This window comes from Callithrix jacchus, chromosome 4 (genome assembly GCF_049354715.1).
Source record: "Callithrix jacchus isolate 240 chromosome 4, calJac240_pri, whole genome shotgun sequence".
Lineage (NCBI taxonomy): Eukaryota > Metazoa > Chordata > Mammalia > Primates > Cebidae > Callithrix > Callithrix jacchus.
In genome coordinates, this window is record NC_133505.1 from 157,188,719 (window position 1) to 157,197,314 (window position 8,596).

Genomic DNA, 8,596 nt, shown 5'->3' on the forward strand with positions numbered 1-8,596 from the left:
CTGTTCAGACCCTCAATGAATTGGACATTGGTGAGGGCGGAGCTTCTTCACTCAGTTCACTGATTGAAATGCTCATCTGCTTTGAAACGGTTCTCACAGACACACCCAGAAACAAAGCTTTGCCAGTGTTCTGAACATTCCTTAGCACAATCAAGTTGACAAATAAAATTAACCAGTACAGATCCACCTCTTTCAACCTAGTACCCGTATGTTCCTTAAAATGTAATTAATCTCCAAATAAAGACAATAACAAGGTCATAATTTATCCTACAATGATACAACTACCCTGCCTACAACTGAAACTCACTGATCCCTTCCCTGGAAGAGGAGGTCAAGTTCTTGGGTAAACTTTACTCTTTGGATATCCCGTAACCTCAGTAATATGATGTAAAATCAACAATACTTAAATACTGATGAAAAGTCAATATATCTTATGTTACATGATAAGGGAGTAAGATGAAAGAAAATAAGGCCAGGTGTGGTGGCTCATGCCTAAAATCCCAGCACTTTGGGAGGCTGAGATGGGTGGATCACAAGGTCAAGAGATCAAGACCATCCTGGTCAACATGGTGAAACCCCGTCTCTACTAAAAATACAAAAATTAGCTGGGCATGGCGGTGCATGCCTGTAGTCCCAGCTACGCGGGAGGCTGAGGCAGGAGAATTGCTTGAACCCAGGAGACGGAGGTTGTGGTGAGCTGAGATCGTGCCATTGCACTCCAGCCTGGGTAACGACAGAAACTCAGTCTGAAAAAAAAAAAAGAAAATAAATATAAGTATATATATTATATATACTTCATATAGGCATATATATTATATATACTTCATATAGGTATATATATAATATATACACACATACAAGCATATTGATAACAAAATAAGGAGGACTATTCGTGAAAATGACAGTCCTTCTTTCTGTAAGCTGCTGTTTATAACTACTTTCTTTTACTGCCCATTTTGTATCCCTAAGCCTTCAGCAAACACTTCAACTGGTAATGATTATTCACCTGGTGGAGTGACCCAAATATTCATTCATGAAGGATCTAGGCCATTTATAGTCCTGCTCTGATTGGGTTGCTGTAGTTTCTTCCATTGGCCTTAATCACAGGTCATGGTAACACTAAGAGACACACTAAGGGATCTCTTGCATTCTACACATACTCTTTCTTATGTCCATGTTGAAGTAGCAGTCCAATTTCCTCTTGGCAGTCCAGATCAATCACGCCAGCCAGCATCATGACTCCTCTCAGCCTGCTGACCCAGAGGCACGAGGAGTCCAAAGTGGCTGAATGGCAGTCATAATTTCCAGTTCAATGAACTTGTGTTTGCTGGTGGAAGCACTTTTCCCTCTGGAATGAAGACCTCCAGGCAAGCAGAGAGCATAAAGCCTCGGGAACAAGAAGCAAAACTCTTTGCTGGTGGGTCACTAGTGTTAATGGTCAGTGGTGCCACCATCATTTCCACCCCTTCATTCCCGGACTTGTGAATCCTGGCTATGGGAGAAATAGAACCATATATTAGTTGCTGATTCAGTGAATATACAGCCATCTGGAGAACCATGCCCAGGCTCTGCAAGATATTTCCACCTACCTGGTACTGTAACTGAGTCTTTAAAAAAATTATTATTATTTTTTAGCCAGTCAGCCCCCTGAAACAGAATAGCTCAAAACAACTCCTAGTAGCTGAGTCTATAAAAATCTATTCCAATGTTCTACTAAGCCAGCTGCTTCAGGATGGGCAGACAGTGAATTCTTTGAACATGGGCCCTTTGTTATGTCTCTATTCATGTGTGGTGAGTTCCTTAAATAGAAGAAATATTGTGTGGAATACCATGGCCGTGGATAAAGCATTCTGAAAATTCATGGACGGTAGTTTTGGCAGAAGCATTCTGTGCAGGGAAGGAAAATCCATATCTAGAGTAAATGTCAATTTCATCTGCCCCTTCCATGATGAAAATGGTCCAGTGTAACCAACCTGCCACTAGGCAGCTGGCTGGTCAGCCGTAGGGAATGATGCCATCCTAGGGGCTTGATGTTGGTCTCCACTGCTGGCAGATCAGGCACTCAGAGGTTAGCAGAGCCAGGTTAGCCCTGGTGAGTGGAAGTCCATGTTGCTGAGCCCATGCACAACCTCCATCCTTGCCACCATGGTCCCTTTGTTCGAGAGCCCATTGGGTGATGATGGAGTGGCTGGCGAATGAGGCCGACTGGTATTCACAGAATGGGCCATCTTATCCACCTGATTTAAAGTCCTTGGTCACCCTTTGGTGATTTGGTGAGCATCTACATGAGACACAAGTGCCTTCACATTTTTTGTTCATTCAGAGAGGTCTGCCCACAACCAGATGTCTTGGTTACCGATTTTCCAATCATGTACCTTCTAAATCCCTGAACATCCAGCCAAACCATTGGCTACAGCCCATGAATCGGTATATAATCACATGTCTGGCTATTTCTCCTACCATAGGCACTACCCAGAGTTCTGCCCGTGGGGAAGATTTCTCTCACTATTGTCCTTCTGCAATGGTCCAGAAAGGGACTGTCATTGCTGTGATTGTTGCCCACTTTCAGGTGGTGCCTGCATATTGCTCAAAACCATCTGTAAACCAGGTTCAAGTCTCTTCTCTATGACAGACTGACTTGTGTCTGTAGGGGCTGCTCATGCCCTGTCACGTATATACTTCTTCTATTTGATGATGGAGGGCTGCTGTACACGCCTGACTTTATGGCTTGTTGGGTCCAATATCATCCAGTTCATGGTGGAGGGCCTACATTCCATGGTAACTTGGTGGCTCATGGTCAAGTGTTCAGTTTTTACTAAGGCCCAGTAGCAGGCTAAGAGCTGTTTCTCAAAAGGAGGGTAGGTATCCATGGAGGGCAGGGCTTTGCTCCCAAATCCTAAAGGCTTCTACATGATTCATTCATAGGAGCCTGCCAAGGACTCCAAACAACATCCCAGTGTGCCATTGACACTTCGAGCATCATTTTATCTGCTGGATTATAAGGCACAAGTGGCAGAACACCTTGCATGGCAGCCTGGACCTGTGACAGGGCCTTCTCTTGTTCTGGGTCTCACTTAAAACCCGCAGCTTTTAGGGTCATTTGTTAATGGGTTGGAGTAACACACCCAAATGTGGAATATCGTGGCTCTAAAAATCCAAATTTGCCTGCTAGACATTGTGCCTTTTCCTTGGTTGTAAGAGGGGCCAGATACAACAACTTTACCTTTCACCTTAGAAGGGATATGTCTCATACCACTGCACCCCTAGCAATTTCATTGATAAAGAAAGCCTCCAGATTTTAGTCAGATTTATTTCCTACCCTCTGACATGCAAATGTATTACCAGGAAGTCTAGAGTAGTTGCTACTTCTTACTCACTAGATTCAATCAGCATAACATGTAATGAATCAGCGTGATATCTTGTTGAAGCGAAAGGTCATCAAGATTCCTGTGAACTAAGTGATAACACAGGGCTGGAGGGTTGATATGCCCCGAAAGTAGGAGCGTAAAGGTGCATTGCTGGCCTTGCCAGCTGAAAGCAAACCGATACTGGTGGGCCTTATGAACAGGGATGGAAGAAAAGGCATTTTCCAAATCAGTAGCTGCATACCATGTATCAGGGATATGTTGATTTGCTCAAGCCATAAAACCACATCTGGTACAGCAGCTGCAATTGAAACTGCCATTGGTTACGCTTATGTTAACCTATCAGATCCATCTGTCTTCTACACAGGCCAATTCGAGCAGTTAAACGGGGACGTGGTGGAAATCACTACCTTTGCATCTTTCAGGTCATTGAAGGTGGCAGTAATCTCTGCTATTCCTCCAGGATTGTAGTACTGCTTTTGGTTTACCATTTTCCTATGTAGGGACAGTTCTAATGGCTTCCATTTGGCTTTTATTACCATAAAAGCCCTCATCTGGCCGGGCGCATTGGCTCACCCCTGTAATCTCAACACTTTCAGAGGTTGAGGCAGGTGAATCACCTGAGGTCAAGAGTTCAAGACCAGCCCGGCCAACATGGTTAAACCCCATCTCTACTAAAAATACAAAACTTAGCTGAGTGTGGTGGTGCATGCCTGTAGTCCCAACTACTTGGGAGGCTGAGACAGGAGAATCACTTGAAATCAGGAGGCAGAAGTTGCAGTGAGCTGAGATAGTGCCACTGCACTCCAGCCTGGGCAACAAGAGTGAAACTTCATCTCAAAAAAATAAATAAAAAATAAATAAAAATTTCTCATTCCATGGTTTAGGGAACTGTGTGGTGATTCTGCCAGCTGCTGTCTGTTCCAGAGATGTATCCGAAGTGGAGAAATAAACGTGGGGTAAGTTCAAAGAACCACTGGCCCCACTGTGAGATACACCTGAGCTAAGACTCCACCGATGCCCTGACTTCCATAAGCCTCTACTCTGAGTGGAAAAACCACAGTGACATTTTGAGTCTCCTGGAGTTCAATGCCAGTTCAGACTCAGTGTCCAGTAGACCCTGGGAGGTCTATTTCTTTCTTTTTCTTCAATGTGTAATTCCCTTGGTAAAAGGCCATCAATCCATTTGCGGATGGCTGGGAGAAAGACTGACAGTGTACATTTTCAGCTGCATACCAGGGTCCTTTCTTGAGGGGACTCTGCCTCCTTTTCATTCAAAAGGTTCTGGGTCTGTAAACTGACTGAAATCTGGGAATTGACTGAAGGGTTATGATTCTTTTCATAATTCAAATTAGACTTTTGTTCACTTGACCTGAAATTTTCGGCTGTACAAATCAAATCAGAATTTAATAGGCATCCTATCTATCTTAATTCTAGGAGCACCACAATCAGCCAGTGCTATAGTGTGTTAGCGTGCATGAGTTGATAGTGGGCGCAAGTCCATAGTGTGTGTGAGTGGATAGCGTGCATGAGTTGGTAGTGTGTGCAAGTTGGTAGTGTGTGCTAGTCAGTAGTGTGTGTGATGAGTTAGTGTGTGTACGAGTTGATAGTGTGTGCACGAGTCGACAGTGTGTGTGATGAGTTGATACTGTGAGCAAGTTGATAGTGTTGGCTAATTGACAGTGTGTGCACTAGTTGATAGTGTAGGCGTGAGTTGATAGTGTGTGATGAGTTGATACTGTGTGCGAGCTGATAGTGTGTGCATGAGTTGATAGTGTTTGCTAGTTGATAGTGTGTACATGAGCTGATAGTGTAATGAGTCGATAGTGTGTGTGAGTTGATAGTGTTCACTAGTTGATAGTTTGTGCAAGTTGATAGTATGTGCAAGTTGATAGTGTGTCTTCAAGTTAACAGTGTGATGAGTTGATAGTGTATGTGTGAGTTGATAATGTGTGTGCAAGTTGATAGGGTGTGTGATGAGTTGATAGTGTATAATGAGTTGATAGTGTGTGCAAGTTGATAATGTGTGATGAGTTGATAGTGTGTGTATGATGAGTCATAGTGTATGCAAGTTGATAGTGTGCATGAGTCAGGCTACTCTGATTGTGGCTTTGTCTCCGCAGTCTGTTGCGATGACCACGTCTACCTTGCCTTTGGTGGTGGAGTGTTGCCATGTGGTCTCTGCCACCCCGAGATTTAATTACTCTGTCACTGCCTTGAGGTTTTCAAATTGTGTGCCTGGGGTCCCACTGTGGGATCTGGTCTACAGAGGCGATCAGTCCCAGCCCTCTTGAGGGACACTCCAAGGGCTGTCATCACCAGTTTATTTCTCAAAGCACTGGTGGCTGGTATGTCTTCTGGCTCCTCCCAGTGGGGGTGAGCAGGTGTTTAATGGGAAATCCACTTGACATTCCAATCTTCCTAAGCCCGTGAATCCATTCCCCTACCTTTCATCAAAGGAGATGGGGCATTTTCAGTTTGCTCGTGGTAGGCCACTTTTTGACTCACATTTCAATCAATCAACCAAGTAAACTGTTAGAGCCCTTTCCCTCTCCCTGTGTGCAGAACTGCATGCAGAATCTCTTCTTGGTGGGTTCACGCCAATACAGTTTATCTGATCCAACGTTACGCTCCCTTCACCATTAGCCCACACCCTTGATATCCCTCCCTGTACACACTCCCTGGGTTTCTGTCTGTATAAATTGGAAACATAAAGTAGTTCTTTGGAGTGTAGTGTACCTCCTCACAGCTCACACTTTGACCCTCACCTTCAGGGGCCTGCTGGAGCTTAAGTCTGGTTGTAGGTCTAGAAGCAAATAGGGATGATGGGGGCGGGTTCTGAGGAGAACCTGCATTGTCTTGCATGTCAACTGACTCAGGGGAGGCCATTCACATTTCCTCCGGCCATGCAGGGTGAAACCCCTCACAGGAATGTAGAAAGGCTGATATCACTGCTGGGTATCAGCCTGTGGCCTGGAGGATGTAGAAAGGCTGTGAATGTAGACAGGCTGATATCACTGCTGGGTATCAGATGTGGTCTCCAGGCCACATCTCTGGGGATGGGGACAGGACTTCTGCTGGGGCTTGCAGAGGCCACGTTTGCTGATGGTGTGGAGGTCTCTTTCACTGGCAGAGAAAGCTCATCAGAATTTAGGGACTCAATGTCCCCAGCTTCATCAGGGTCTTCCTACACATCCCTGTCCCAAAGGACAGGATTCTATTCTGTCTTAATCAATGCCCTCACTTTGCCAGTCATAGTAATTCAGCCAGTCTCAGTCTGTGGCCTTCTTGTATTTATTATGCTGATTTATTTTTTCTGTGTGTCTGGTTGTGGGGGGTTTTTCACAATGAAAGCCAAAGGGGCACAACACAGTCTCTGTCTTTGAGCTGCACCCAAGTTACTTAACCAAAGGCCCGCCAGGAAGGCCTCTCCCCCAGGTCTTCTGACTGCCACGTTCGTATTGTTTTAACTCTTCTTGGCGGCCAGGGATCCCACTGCCAAGGCCTGGAGGAGCACCAGGCTAATCAATTGGGAAAGACATGGCCTCAAAGGAAAGGACCCAGGAGAGAAATTAGAGGGGAAAGTTGTGATCATGTCAGGATTTGATGGCTACACTATGGTTCCTCTTGGTGACCAAGACCTCAATTTCACTAGCGTTTGCCATGTACCTTTTAGGGCAGATAGGTTACATTCCTAGAGTGCCATCAATCCATCAGGAACACAGAGATGAGAAGAGACAGTCCTGCCCCAGGGGTTTCCCATCTGGCAGGGAAGGTAAGTGCACAAACAGCCATATTTCTACGGTTCATATTAATTTTCCTTTATGCAAAGCTTCAGAATACAGTGTGGTTGTTTAGAGAGAATTGAATAGGACCGTGTAGGGTCTGTTCTCTAATAGGCAATTGTGGCATGCAAAAACAAAATGTATTATTTCAACATTTCACGGAAACTTTACTGCAGCTTCAATTTGGTCCTGTCTGTACCTCTTGCCCCCCCTTGTGGCCATTTATCTGAGTTGCAAGGTCAGTTCTTGGGTGAGTCCTCTTGGAAAATGAATGTGCAAATCTAAGTGTATCTTGAAATGTTACTAAACGTCTCAGAGAATGGAATCCTCACTGTTGAATGGGACATCTTCCGTACCTTGGAAACTTCTCACTACATTTTGTCCAGCTGTTATTTGAAACTGAAAAATTACCTTTTGGCTTAGGTGGTTTTAGTGAGTTGATCGCCAAATAGGAAAGGATCTTTTAAATGTTTTTTCCAACCATGTTTTTTCCAACCAGAGACAGAGACAGAGACAAAGAGACAAAGGAAGAGAGAGAGGAAAGGCGAGGAGAGGAGAAGGAAAGAAAGAGAGAAATTAAACTTAATAAAATACGAACAGTTAAAAAAAACAGCAAAACCAACTATTTTTGAAAGTACTAAATCTTAAGTCACACAAAAAGGGAGACATTTTATTCCAAATGTATGAAGGCATTCCTTATGGCCATTCCATCTATTAAGCACTGTATATTCTCATGATCAAGATGTATTCATTAAGTAGCTTTTTCCCTTGGTACTAGGCATTGTGCAAAGTGAGTTAAGCAGATTGTTTTAATTCCAAAGGCTTAAAGTAGAAACACTATTACTAAAAGTTACCATTATTCCAGGGGAAAAATAAAATAGAAAAAATCAGCAGTTTGTTTTCAGGTGTAAATAGTGACTATAAGAACTCAAATACCAGTTGGTGTCAAGAAATGAGGAATGGGAACCCTCTTCACCCTTAAGCCACAATCTCCATGAATTGGTTTTCTCATCATATGAGGTTACATTTTGACATTTCCACTCCAAAGCAGCTTTAAGCCCTGTCTTCCAACCAAATTACTGCTCCTAACTCTCTCCTATAGAAATTGTGGAGCCGCCATCTCTAAACATCCTGCTAACAGAACTTTTAGAAGTTAGCCAAAGGTCTCCTCCATCCGAGTTCAGTGATTTAATGTTGGTTTCTGAAGAGTGTTGACATTTATGGATCATCTGGTTGGAGGACTGAAGAAATTTCTGGCAAGTGGATACCACGTTGGCAAGGTGCTCATCAACTGGGTGAATGAGCCAGTGAATTACTCTAGTGTGAGTCCCAGGCCTACCAGTCATTAAACAAAGCAGGCCATTCATTGTGTTTAACTACGAGATCTACCAGACTCAACTCAAAGGTTGGTTTCCTTTCCCTGCAAGCTGCATGAAATGCAGGTTT